This window comes from Lathamus discolor, unplaced genomic scaffold, assembly GCF_037157495.1.
Source record: "Lathamus discolor isolate bLatDis1 unplaced genomic scaffold, bLatDis1.hap1 Scaffold_78, whole genome shotgun sequence".
Classification (NCBI taxonomy): domain Eukaryota; kingdom Metazoa; phylum Chordata; class Aves; order Psittaciformes; family Psittacidae; genus Lathamus; species Lathamus discolor.
Genome location: NW_027069390.1, coordinates 438960 through 452599, shown reverse-complemented (window position 1 = coordinate 452599; position 13640 = coordinate 438960). Strand labels below are relative to the sequence as shown.

The window sequence follows — 13640 nt, the reverse complement described above, 5'->3', positions numbered from 1 at the left end:
TCTCCACCGAAAAACAAAGTTCAGCAGTAAAAGACGGGCTCTCGACCGAGACGCGGGGCTCTCCACCGAGACGCGGGCCTCTCCACCGAGACGCGGGCCTCTCCACCGAGACGCGGGGCTCTCCACCGAGACGCGGGGCTCTCCACCGAGACGCGGGGCTCTCCACCGAGACGACACTCACTGCACCTAAACATGCTTAACAACCACCTGCACCCATATATGAGACAGCAACTTAAGGGCTGCCACACTAACTCTCACATGTTCTTTCCCAATACAAAACAACACCCTCACAGCCTGCCATCATGAATTCTCAGCAACTAAATTAGCTGAAGCCTCAAAATTACTGTGTCAGAAAACCCCATACCTTTGATCAACCACCACTCAAACATAGGCAGTGATGCACATTGCCTCTTGGACTGGCTGAAAGCACTAAAAAAAGCCACCCTGGGGGAGTAAAAGAATAAAAGAGTCCCCTGTCTGTGACTGTTGCTTCTAAGCATCTCAAGACCTGAAAGGAAAAAATACTTGAAATCTACAACCCACGTCCCATGCATAGAGATAACTCCTAAGACTAGAAATGCCCACACACGCTTCCATGCATCTACACATACTCGCAGGCATGCCAAATGCATCACCCTGCCGCCTGCCTCACAAGCATAAACTCCAGCTCCGCTTGTTCCTGACACACCTACCCCAGCCTCGCGGGAATACATCTGTGGGAACAAGGTTTCAAGGAACATCCTAAACACCCTGCTGCGAAAAACCAGATCCCTTCACCGACCGCTACTCAAACATAGGCTATGACAAAGGTTAACTGTCCATTCACAGAGATCATGACAGGTAAACAGCTACACTGTGATTATAAAAACCCACCACATAGGTTCAAAAGTTCAATAATCACAGATGAGAGAAAACCAGAGACAAACAGAACTGCCAACTACTTTATTTACATAGGAAACTATTGAGATCGTCAAGGATACTTCTCATGGCTGCTTATCTTACCAACCCCAAGGACCCCGTGAAGACCACCAGCAAACCAGCTCCAAGAATCATCATGGCCATGCAAGGTGGCAGGCTCAACCTCAGCGGGCGTCCCCGCGCAGGCAATGTTCACCTGGGTGGGATGAGCTGCTGCCTCCCTCACATAGCATGAGGCTTGGGCTTCCATACTCACAAACAGGCACACTCATTGCGACGCAGGGGGCCAGCCCACGTCGCAAGAAGTGGCCAACAATATCTAGGAAGGTCTGCAAGGCTCAGGACTTTCCCAGGCAGTTCGAAAGCACAACTTCCTGGGTAGGAAACAAAGCTGGACTTGTCTTGAAACAGCCAAAACACCACTCTCTACGAGGGGCCAAAGACAACAACAGCACTTGCCCACCCTTGTGTGTTTCACCACGGACCATTACCTATTGTCCCGGACGCAACACCCCAGACTTAAGCCCCACAAATGGCACCTTTTCATCCTGGCATTTAACTCCGAGGCACTACCTGCACTAGAGCTGACCATTTACCTCCCAGCCACCTCCAACTGTGTCCTCAGACATTCTGGCTCAAATACTACATTGGAATGCTACATCTCAAACCCCTTCCTGCCATTCTGACCTTGTATCCCACGCCCTCGCCTCCTGCGAGAGGCCCTCTACTTAGCGTGCGTAGTGCCATGCGTCTCAAGGCGGCCTCACTGCTCAGAACTCCCACAGCAGACTCCTGCAATGTTGCTGCCATTGCCAAGTTCCTCTTCATCATCTGCCAGAAACAAACAAAGAAAGGGGAACACGTTGTGCTGGCCATCATCTCCAGCATCCCAGCCATCCAGCCCAGCCTCTTCCTTACCAACCGTCTGCTTCCGCCCAAGCTCCTCAACACTGTGCTCACCTGTCCCAAAGCGATTCCAGACTCTGACACCAGGCCTCTCCTCACCTACGTGCCCTAGGAGGGCAACAGGAGCCAATGACCATGGTTCTTGCAAAAGTGACTGACTCCACAATCCTTCCGCTTACCTCCCCGACTCGCCTCAAGCACTCATGCGACTCCCAACCTAGAGGGCAAGACCTGCATTACCAAACACAAATACTGAACCCCTTTCCCACGTTCTTCTCGACTCGAAGCTAACACACACACACACACACACAAACCCCTTAACTCCTCACAGCCCTCCTCTGTTGGCACCTTCACCTCTCCCGAGTTACCTGCGGCACCTGAAACACAAACGGAAAGAGACAAACGCCGAGAGAGGGTTCAAAGATGCACCCTTCCCTCAGCAAGTCCCATCTCCCTCTCCTGTCACTCTGCTGCTCGTCCGCTGGCCTTTGCACGTCTTCCGTTCTCTTCTTCGAGCCCATGCACCCCCTGCAGAACACAACATTAACAGCTGGTTTTAATTTCACAAAAACTACAAGGCACTCCATCAGGTGCTGCTTCACTCTGCTAAGCATAGCTCAACTAGTCCAAGTCAGCTCTGGGGCACAGACCTCGCTGCGCTCCTCGCTCCACACCTCCAAATTAGAAAACGCACAGCAAGTCATAAGCCAGCCAGGAGAGTAAGCTGGAACTTCCTTCTGACACCATGATGTTACCCACCTGGTACCATCACTCCGCTCAACCCTCCTACATCAGCCTCTCACACGTGGCTGTCCATCTCGCCATCTGCAAGAACAACCTGGCATCATTCACCGCAACGCTAAGCAAAACCTCAGTCTGCCTCTAAGTCTCAGGCCAGACTCACACCGACACTTAGGTTGACATGCATGCACAGACTGACATTCAGACACTCTCAACACAGACCCTCACACCCTCTGGCTCAGACACTAACTCCACGTAATACTACCACACCCACTCCCAAGCAGACTCTCTCACCCTGACTCATTCATTACAAGCTTACTCCCAGAGCTCTTCTGTCCAGTCACAAAGATCATCAAGAGTATTCAGCTACACTGCTATTATAAAAACCAACCACCTACGTTCCAGAGCTCAAGTGTCGTGAAAGGAAGACTTGGACGACTCAATATGAGTTACCAGCAAGCTTCGTTCATTGGGCTTCTACCTTCGGTTAATGTAACAGTGAATATGCAAATACTAGGCACTTGATTGGTTCTGGCACAAATAAGGCATTGTGTAAGCTCTGTATTTTTGCAGCTACACAGTGCACCCCCCCACCATCCTCCTTCTCATGCACTTATCACTTAGTGGCCTTGGCTGTGATTGGTCATAGTATGTTGTTGTTTGCTCGTGTCCTTCAGTTCCTCATTATCTGGTGTGAGAAGTCTGCACCATGTTCTACACAGATGTCTTGTTTCAGCTCATTGATGGGAACGTGACCTTTTGACCTTTTTCGACAAGCCAATCCTCCACAATTCCCCCTTTTTCTTTATAAAGGGATAAGGACTGAGTCAGGAGTCGTTGTAAACAAGCAGAACAACATTGCAAAGCATAACAAAGTAACAAACCCCCCATAATTATGAGACCTATAACAGTGAAGCAGCTTGTAAAGTAAATGTATATCCAGCTCTATGAACTGAAACTTCTAAAATCAGCTAAATATTTCTGAAGCGCTATAAGCAGGTTACATAAAAGATAATTTGACAGACTATACAAAAAGTCTTTGTTTCAGCTAACTCTGGCGAAGATGACTTATAGACTGACAACCACCACAATACAATTCTACTGTAGGGTCACACTGATGACAAAAACTACAGAGTTATTGAAGCACTTGTTGTATCACCAATCTCAGTTGTACCACTATATGCCTGTGGCCATGGACCGGATCTAGGAGGGCGACTGTGCTCAACGAAAGCTCTGTGTTGATTAAGGAGTTAAGTTCTTCTATTAGTGGCTGTAGCGCTCGGCGCAAGCAACGCTCCTCCCGGGCCTGCGAGTCAGGGTCCATACACTAGCTCGGAGACGCCGTCACTGGAGCTTCTGCAACAGCCGGTCTTAGTCACTTGGATGGTACCCACAAGGGTCCTGCAGGAGCAGAATCACAGGCGTAACCACGCCCAGATATATTACTTCTGCCGGTCCCTGCCACAAATCTGTATTAGGATCTCGATAGTACGCCTTAAAAGAAGGCTTTATCTTCTGTTTGTACAAAGTGCTTAATAACCGCTGGAGTTTGTTCATCACCAAAGATGCATAAATAATTTAACGTAATTTCACCCATATAATCAGCATCGATGACACCTGGAACAATTAATGGTCCTTTCAACGCAGATGATGATCTCCCCAGTAGCAAGGCTAGTCTCATAGATTCTTTTAACAATTCTGGACCTAGCTGGACTTGAGCCTCCTTAGTGGAGAACTGTCCAGTTCCCATCAGGTGTTGTAATTGCACCCCAATCAGGGGATCTCCCTGGCCTCGCTGAACTGCAACTGCCTCTCGACAGGTTTTCTGCCAATACATGTTCCACAACAACAACTGCGAAGGGGTGAGGATCAATTTCACAATACTTTTAATATAACAGCAAATCTGTTCCCCAAATATATGACAACATTTGCCTAGTGGGTTCAAACTGAATGACTGTAGAAATAACAGTTTGCCTTAACTGAGATAGCAATTTCCAATTTAAGGGAGACATTTCAGCATTTACTGCCTGACCTTGAGCATTAATCTGGTACTTAACAGGAAAGGCGAGAATCTTTTCCTGCATCAAAATCATTGTTGAGAGAGCCTCTCTCTGAATAGATTTCCAGTCTATCACCTGGATTCGCATTTGTTTACCTGTGCTCTGCAACTTGACCTTCCTTTCTTCTCTCCCCCCCCCTTTTTTTTTTTTTTTTTGAAGTTGTTCACTCTGCTTTGCACTGCTACACACAGTAGCCTGCTCGGCAGCAGCTACAGCTGCCTGCCTGCTTCAGCAGCAGCCATAAATACCTGTCAGCAACCACACTTTTGCATTAACCCTTTCTTGCCTGAAATGTTAAACCACTACCTGTTAAAAACTTTAGCATGAACACAATAACACAAAAAAAAATACATAGAATACCATCTGCCCTCATCACACACACACACATACATATGCATATGGGATCCCACAAGCACATTTCACACAACTACAATATTTGAAACACAAAATTCAATCATTACTCGCACTACACAGTCCCACGTACAGAACGTGGCACAAGGACCCTGTGAAGACTAACAGGAAACCAGCTCCAACAAGCATCATCGCAGTGTGAGGTGGCAGGCTCAGCACTAGTGAGCGTCCCCGCAGAGGATCTGCCTCCCTCACATCGCATGAGGCTTGGGCTTTTATACTGACCAAAATGCACACTCATTCTGACACAGGTGGCCAGTCCATGTCAGAAGAAGTGTCCAGCAATATCTATAAAGGTTTCCAAGCATCAATAGAATCATAGACATATTTGCTAACTTCTAGTACATGAGTATCACAGGCAGACTGTATCAAATGAGTTGTATATGGGACCCCAAATCCACGGTCTGTCACAGTTCGCCACAGTCCGCCCGATACCCCTGATAAGGGCATACGAGAGACCTTCCCACCGCGGGTCTTGATCCTGCACATACATCATAGGGAAAGCGCACAATACATCTGCATCCCACACCCATCTCGCTTCTCCCTTTACAGCTGTTCATTTATCATGAGGATCTGGGGAATATAAGTTAGGCTTCTTTTCCAGCTCCATGTCAAAAGGATCATCCAGGTCAGCATCAGAATTAACAGGCGTCAGAACTTCAGGAGCAGTAACAGCAGCCTGATGAGCACACACAGGTTCTTTCTTGGGGTCAATAGGGTCTGGGTCAAAAAGACTGTCTTCATCTCTGTCCTCAGTCTTTGCAGACGCGGCAGCAACTGGCAGAGGCTCAGGGGTGGCCAGGGGTGGGGGGAAGCAATATGGGGGGCTACTTGTGTCATCACGCGGGTCCCCCTCGTGTTCTGTCCTCCGTTTCCCTGTAGTCTTCGGCAAGCGGCAGGGCAGTGTGCAGCAGATTGGCATTGAGGACACCAGATTGCTCCGGCGGGGCAGTTTCGCCGGAGGTGGCCCTGCTGGCTGCATCAGAAGCAGCAGACTCTCAGAGCTTTTTGCTGGTACTGGTTGGCTGGGTGAGTGGAGAGGAGCGAGGGCTGCGAACACTTGGGTTTGGGATGTTTCTGCTTGTGCTTTCAATCCCTCTCCTAATTCTTTGATGGCATTCACTAACATAGCCTGATTACCGGTAGGGACTTGCGCAGCACGTTCTATTAACTCCTCAACACTCCAATTCCCTGGCAGTGTCACTATAAGATTTTGAACAACGCTGTTCCCGTTTTGCAAGACATACTGCTTTAAGGTAGCTCCTTGCATATATTCCGGCACCCCAGCTGATTTTATGACTGCGGCTACTCTGTCTACAAAGGAACCTAGTAACTCGTCCTGGCCCTGCCTCAGGGACATATCGGAGGGCAATCCACCAGGGGCCTTAATTCGATCTATGGCGCGCCAGGCCATGGCCATTTTCTCCCTGATTTTATCAGGCCCTAAGAGGGCCTGCACCTCTGTACGTAGAAAAGGACCCAACCCCATCAGCTCGGGGCTGGTCAGCCCGTATAAAGGATTCCCGGGGTGGCGTTGTTCGGCCACTGATTCTTGGCAAAATACTTACCAGTGTGCGTTAAATAACAACTGCTGATGTGGGGTTAATATGAGGCGGGTGAGACTCTTGACATCATTGGGGAGTAACAACCCCCCCCCAGATATAATCCAACATTTGTTTAGCAGGCTCCCCCTGAATACCACATTCGCTCACTGTCGCTCGCAGCTGCGACAGCAATTTCCAATCTAACGGTGTGATACTAGCTGTAAGGCCACCCTGAGGCCCCTGCTGATAGGTCACCGGGAATGCCTGTAACATATCAGCGGCAGCCTCAAGATCCCCCTCCTGGGCAGCCTGTGCTGCTATCTTTTTCCATGTACGTTCATGATCAATACCCATGCCCTTGTTGCCAACTTGCAGGTTTCCCTCCTCCACCAGCTCACCCACATCCCCAGATTCTGCGCTCCCGGGGGGCAGCTTTTCAGCCGGACCCCGGGAAGCAAGGACCGAGGAGGAGGGAGAGCCGGTGGGCGGTTTTTCAGCCGGACCCCAGGAAACAAGGACCGGGGGGGCGGTGGGCGGTATATAAACCGTATTGGTGAGGGGCAGCAAGGGCCACGGGTCACCCACCCCCCCCCACCCCGAGGTGTTAGAGGAGACAGCGCCTAGCTGCTCAGTGACAGCTTTCGCCGCCTTCTGCTCGGCACGGTGCTGATCTAACGCGTTAGCAACTACCCGCCAGGTTTTTCCCAAATGTTTTGCCGTTTTATCACCGTCAAGGGTGGCTACCCACAGCTTATCTCCTAGTTTCTGCCACTCGTCATGGTCAAAGATCGTATTTGGGTCGAGGAAACAACCTTTCGCTACTCCATAAGTTATCACTCCTGCTAATTCCCTCTTTAACTCCTTCTCCTTAATACCACGCTTTTCTAAAAAGCAATTTAATAAATTCAGGGCAGCTTGCCTCTCCATACCCCCTTTTAAGGTACTCGTGCTCCGTTGCCCTACGGGGCTTCGGCTGCTCCTCCTCCTTGGTGCAACGCTGCCAATGCAGCCACTGCAAGTCCGGCGGTGCCCAGATCTATATGGTAGTCCTTTCGCGTGATGTGCCGCTTTGACCCTCCGGGCCAAGATCGGAGCCAAGTGCCACTTTTTCACGGCCGTGGTGTCGGTACCCTCCGCTCCATGTTCAAATCACGTCGGGGTCACCATTTGTCGTGAAAGGAAGACTTGGACGACTCGATATGAGTTACCAGCAAGCTTCGTTTGGGCTTCTACCTTCGGTTAATATAACTGAATATGCAAATACTAGGCACTTGATTGGTTCTGGCACAAATAAGGCATTGTGAAAGCTCTATATTTTTGCAGCTACACCATGCACCCCCCCACCATCCTCCTTCTCATGCACTTATCACTTAGTGGCCTTGGCTGTGATTGGTCATAGTATGTTGCTATTTGCTGGTGTCCTTCAGTTCCTCATTATCTGGCATGAGAGGTTTGCACCACGTTCTACACAGATGTCTTGTTTCAGCTCGTTGACGGGAACGTGACCTTTTGACCTTTTTCGACAAGCCAATCCTCCACACTCAAGAACTCCAGGTCAGAGAAAACCAGAGACAAACAGAACTCCCAACTACTTTATTAATATAGGAAACTATAGAGATCGTCAAGGATACTTCTCATGGCTGCTTATCTTACCAACCCCAAGGACCCCGTGAAGACCACCAGCAAACCAGCTCCAAGAATCATCATGGCCATGCGAGGTGGCACGCTCAACCTTAGCGAGCGTCCCCACGCAGGCATTGTTCACCTGGGTGGGATGAACTGCTGCCTCCCTCACATAGCATGAGGCTTGGGCTTTCATGCTCACCAAAATGCATGCTCATTGCGACACAGGGGCCCAGCCCACGTCGCAAGAAGTGGCCAACAATATCTAGGAAGGTCTGCAAGGCTCAGGACTTTCCCAGGCAGTTCGAAAGCACAACTTCCTGGGTAGGAAACAAAGCTGGACTTGTCTTGAAACAGCCAAAACACCACTCTCTACGAGGGGCCAAAGACAACAACAGCACTTGCCCACCCTTGTGTGTTTCACCACGGAACATTACCTATTTTCCCTGACACAACACCCCAGACTTAAGCCCCACAAATGGCACCTTTTCATCCTGGAATTTAACTCTGAGCCACTACTTTCACTAAAGCTGACCACTCCCCTCCCAGGCACCTCTAAGTGTGTTCTCAGACATTCAGACATTCTGGCTCAGATACTACATAGCAACACCACGTTTCAAACCTCTTCCTGCCATTCTGACACTGTCCCCCACCCTCGCCTCCTGCAGGAGCCCCTCTACTTAGCATGCATATTGCCATGCATCTTGAGGCAGCCTCACTGCTCAGAACTCCCACAGCAGACTCCTGCAGTGTTGCAGCCGTTGCCAAGTTCCTCTTCATCTACCAGAAACAAAGGGGAACATGCCGCGCTGGTTGTCATTTCCACCACCCAGCCATTGAGCTCTGCCTGTTTCTTACCAACCCTCAGCCTCCTTCAAAGCTCCTGAACACTGTCCTCGTATGTCCCAAAGAGATTCCTGTGTCTGACACCTGGCCTCTCCTGCCTTCCATGACCTAGGAGTGCAACAGATGCAAGTGACTATGGTTCTCGCAAAAGTGAATGACTCCACAATCCTTCTTATCTCCCTGACTCACCTCAAGCATTCATTCAGCTCCAAAGGTCGAGGGCAAGACCTGCAATACCAAACACAAATACTGAACCCCTTTGCCATGCTCTTCTCAACACTGAGCTGCCGCACTCACGCACAAGCTTCTTACCTCCTCATAGCTGGAAAAGCAACCTGGAGCAACACCCCAGAAGACTACTGATGAGGCGACTGAAACAGAAGCTCTACTCTGTTTATGCTTATAAATAGTGAAAAGAAATGCCTGATACATTTTTTAAACAACCAACAGAAGCAGTCAGGATATAAAGGATACGATCCGAAAAGCAGACTTCGTACCTTTACTTCAAGCAGTGATGTGGAAGCTCCAATGCATATCACAAGGCAATGCATGCAATAAAACAGTTAAGTTGTACTAACCTGCCCACTGTAAAATAAGGTTATAAAATAGCCCACTTTTTTTTCTTCCTCCCCATGGTACATTCTGAACCCATTCCTGCTAACCTGATGTTGTTCCCCACACCTCTACTGCCCAAAACTTGCCTTTTTGCTTTGTTTTCTGTAGTGCTATAGGTCTCAAACCTGAGCTATTGGTCAACTCCCATACTAGACACTTGGGTACTTACTGCATCCACCCAATTACTTTTCATTATCTGCAATAACAGTGGTAAGAAGAGAAAGAAAAAAAGAAAAACCAAAAATGCAGCTAAACAACAGTCTATAGACAGAGAAATAGAGGAAAATGCCCTGAAGTATTAGTTACCTGCAGACTATAAGGAACAAACTCCTTCTACATTTTAAACTTTTAAAATGAGAAATACACAAGCTGAAAAGTACTCTTTAACCTCTCCCTGCCAAAAAAACCACCAGTTTTTTAACAGCTTTTGCATCCCAAAACAACACTGAAATTATGCTTTGGTCTTCTTCAAATCCAAGCATACAACTTAGTTTTTAAAAGAGCACAGACACAAAGGCATCCTTAAGAAAAACTCCTAGCCACCTAACTGGTATGTTTTTGCAGTAACCCCAACCATGACCATTATATACGAAATTAAACAGAAACAAAAAACAAGCAATGAGAACATACACTAAAAACAATCTTGGCCATAACTTCTCTGACTGAGAACAACTAAAAAAATCTGCTTAGTTCAACACCACCAATAAAAACAGCACCTCAAAGAAAATCACAACACAAAAAAGTTTATTGGTACATGCACATATAAATACTAAAGTAGCTTACAACACTTAGCTCAAAAAAAAACATTTCAAAGAACAAAAGCAGAAACAAAACACAAAGAATCAAAATCACAAAACACACCAAACACCTTACCTTCAAAAGAGACAAACCCTAAAGATGCACCTTGTTAGGAAGCTGTGCCTTATATACCCCAGGACCTACCCACAACCCCTCCCTCAATGCCCTGGCTCAGGGGTGGGACAAACCAGCAGCTGAGATAAAAACAGCCTGACAAGGTACACCTGTGTCTTTTTTTTTTTCTGGGTTTGGTTTCGTGGCTGCTCTCTGGCTTTAACTTTTTGGCTTTCTTTTTCGGGCTTAGATTTACATTCAAAAGTCACACACTGCACAGCTTCACTCTAAAGCAGCTAGACTCAGAATTACATTTGGTTTCAGACCATGTAGGGTTTTTCTGTCTCAGATTCTGGGGCTCAGACTTACAAAGGCTTACTTCCACACAGACTGGCTCAGATTCATGTATTTAAACTGCACAGACACTAAAGCTCAGACTTAGGCTCATATTTACTTAGGCTCAATCTGGTATTGACTGACTCACACATCCACGCAAACCTCAGACTGAGATCTAACGCAGACTCCCTGGCTCAGACTCACTCTGATAATGGGAGGAAATGGTGGAGAGTGATAGGCGACCAATGTTAGGTATCGGCTCCTCTGGGACCCCCTCAGAGCCACTCGTGTCCCTATGGGGGACCCACCCCCTTCAGATGGCTTCGGCTCTGCTCGGTTCCCTTCAGGCAGGGCCGCCCCTTTGGGATCCTCCGGCTCCTCTGGTTCCCTTTGTAACAGCAGCCCCGCCCCAACGGGACTACCCCTCTGCCGCTGCCAGGCTGCACCTGACCCCCTAGGTGCCCGGTTCTTCGGTTACTGCCCTAGCGGAGCCATGCCGTGCCGTAAAGAGCCGTGCTGTGCCGAGCAGTGCGGAGTTGTGCCCAGTTATGGAGGGTAAGGGGAGGACATGGATGGTGATAGCCGGGCAATGTTAGGTGTCGACTACTCTGGGACCCCCTCAGAGCCACTAGGGTCCCTTTGGGCGGCTCTGCTTCCATCCTGTGGATTCGGCATCACTCGGCTCCATTCCGGCAGCTCTGACCCTTCGGAAGGCTTCGGCTCCTCTCGGGTCCCATCGGTCGGCTCCGCCCCTTTGGGCTGCTTCAGCTCCGCTCGGTTCCCTTCGTGACAGCAGAACCCTCCCCGCCGCGACTCCCCCCCTCCTGCTGCCAGGCTGCCCCAGACCCCCTCTGTGCCCCGATTCCTCGGTTCTCCCCCGTGCGGAGCAGAGCTTTGCCGAGTTGTGCGCAGTTGTGGAGGGTAATGGGAAGAAATGGAGGGTGATTCGCGGACAACGTTAGGTGTCTGTTCCTCTGGGACCCCCTCGGAGCCACTCGGGTCCCTTCGGGGTACCCGCATCCTTCCGGTGGCTTCGGCTCCGCTAGGTTCCCTTCGGGCGGCCCCCTCCCTTTGGGCTGCTTTGGCACTGCTTGGTTCCCTTCGTGACAGCAGCCCCGCCCAGCCGCGACTACCCCCCTGCCGCTGCTGGGTTGCCCCAGACTCCCTCGGTGACGGGGTTTTACGGTTCTCCCCCTGGCAGAGCCGAACATTGCCGAGCCGAGCCCTGCCGTGCCGTGCTGAGTTGTGCGCAGTTATGGATGGTAAAGGGAGGAAATGGAGAGTGATAGGCTGGCAATGTTAGGTGTCGGCTTCTCTTGGACCCCCTCGGAGCCACTCAGGTCCCTTCGGGTGGCCACGCCCCCCCTTCAGGTGGCTTCGGCTCCGCTCGGTTCCCTTCGGGCGGCTCCCTCCCTTTAGGCTGCTTCGGCTTGCCGAGCCAAACTTTGCCGAGCCGAGCCCTGCCGAGCCGTGACGAGCCGTGCCGAGGTGGGCGCAATTACGGAGGGCAATGGGAGGAAATGGAGGGTGATAAGCGGGCAATGTTAGGTGTCGGCTCCTCTGTGACCCTCTCGAAGCCACTCGGGCCCTTCGGGGGAGCCGCCTCCTTCGGCTAGCTTCGGCTCCGCTGGGCTCCATTCCGCTGGCACGGCCCCATTCGGGAGGCTCCGGCTCCGCCCCTTTGGGCTGCTTCAGCTCCGCTCAGTTCCCTTCGTGGCAGCAGCCCCTCCGCGCCGCGACTCCCCCTCTCCCGATGCCGGGCTGCTCCAGACACCCTCGGTAACCCGGTTTCTCAGTTCTCCCAACTGAGCCGAGCCGAGCCGTGCCGTGCCGAGCCAAGCCGTCTTATGTGGAGCCGAAACATACCGAGTTGTGCCCAGTTATGCAGGGTAATGAGAGGAAATGGAGGGTGATAGGCGGGCAATGTTAGGTGTCGGCTCCTCTGGGACCCCCTCGGAGCCACTCGAGTCCATTCGGGTGGCCCCGCCCTCTTCGGGTGGTGTCGGCTCCGCTCGGTTCCCTTCGGGCGGCTCCCTCCCTTTGGGCTGCTTTGGCTCCTCTCGATTCCCATTGTGAACAGCAGCCCCACCAGGCCGCGACTACCCCCCTGCCGCTGCCGGCTGCCCCTGATGCCCTCAGTGCCGCGGTTCTTCGGTTCTACCCCTGGCAGAGCCGAGCTTTGCCGACCTGAGCCGTGCCAAGCCGAGCCAAGTCTTGCCGTGCCGAGTTGTCCGAAGTTATGGAGGGTAATGGGAGGAAATGGAGGGTGACAGGCGGGCAATGTTAGATGTCGACTCCTCTGAGACCCTCTCGGAGCCACTCGGGCCCTTCGGGGGACCAGCCCCCTTCGGGTGGTGTCGGCTCCGCTCGGTTCCCTTCGTGGCAGCAGCCCCTCCTCGCTGCAACTCCCCCCCTCCCACTGCCGGGCTGCTCCAGACCCCCTCGGTGTCCTGGTTCCTCTGTTCTCCGCCGTGCGGATCCGAGGTTTGCCGAGCCAAGCCGAGTCATGCCGAGCCGAGCCGAGTCATGCTGTGCCGAGCCGAGTCGTGCCGTGCCGAGCCAAGCCGTGCCGTCTCGTGCGGAGCCAAACCGTGCCGAGTTGTGCCCAGTTATGCAGGGTAAGGGGAGGAAATGGAGGGTGATAGGCGGGCTATGTTAGGTGTCGGCTCCTCTGGGACACCCTCGGAGCCACTCGGGATCCTTCGGGGGACCCGCCCCCTTCGGGTAGCTTCGACTCCGATCAGCTCCATTCTGGAGACTTTTCCTCCTTCGGGAGGCTTCGGCTCCA

At 51.3% G+C, this 13640-nt stretch overlaps 1 long non-coding RNA gene across 1 annotated transcript; it reads right to left on the bottom strand.

Annotated features, from left to right (window-relative positions):
• Positions 1–2006: 2006 nt before the first annotated feature.
• On the bottom strand, positions 2007–7679 carry LOC136006898 (uncharacterized). The gene is made up of 4 exons (XR_010609317.1): positions 7510–7679; positions 2584–2649; positions 2193–2352; positions 2007–2041 (listed from the first exon to the last, which is right to left on the bottom strand). It is a non-coding gene; the product is annotated as an uncharacterized LOC136006898 (long non-coding RNA).
• Between the last annotated feature and the right edge of the window lie 5961 nt (positions 7680–13640).